We start from the raw sequence: 636 nt of genomic DNA, 5'->3' as shown, positions 1-636 counted from the left end.
CTTCCTCTAGAAATGCATGGCTGCATAAAAAGAATAACCGTCTGCTTACATCTACTCTTTTTTAAACTTTAGCTTCCCCTTCCATTTTGTCTCTTAAAAGAAGACTGATTTCATTAATATAATACAAAATATGACTACTTCAAAACTCCACATTTTTTTCACAAACCATTTCCAGAAACTACTTTTACTTGCTCTTATGTGTCCATCATACCATGCCCTTTCAAAGCATTGGATGTCTATATCTTTGTTGGGTTGTTTAGCCACCAAACTGGGAATTTGCAGGAGATTTGAGCATTTCAACTCTCTGATACCCCAAATGAGTTATGACAGGTCAGTTCAGTCCATCTTGCAGGAGAAACTCAATTGACTGGGCCCTTAATAAAGCATAGTGGAGAAATTGAAACATTCAACTTTCTTCCAAACTCCTCGATTATTGAATGCATCCCACAACCTAATTTGCATTTTTGTATTTGAATTTGTTAATATCAAGATGCCTGCTTGTTCAGGAATATATAAAATTTAATTATTTGCCATTAGGAATTACCCTTTTTGTTTACCCATTATTTATATATCAGGGTTTTTATCTTATGACAGAAGAGGTGTTATTTGTAAATGCTGTAACATCACCCTCTGATG

This window comes from Sceloporus occidentalis, unplaced genomic scaffold (genome assembly GCF_023333645.1).
Source record: "Sceloporus occidentalis isolate IW3139 unplaced genomic scaffold, rSceOcc1.0.p SCAF_134, whole genome shotgun sequence".
Taxonomy (NCBI): domain Eukaryota; kingdom Metazoa; phylum Chordata; class Lepidosauria; order Squamata; family Phrynosomatidae; genus Sceloporus; species Sceloporus occidentalis.
The sequence above is the reverse complement of the archived record's forward strand: the minus strand, read 5'-3'. Positions refer to the sequence as shown.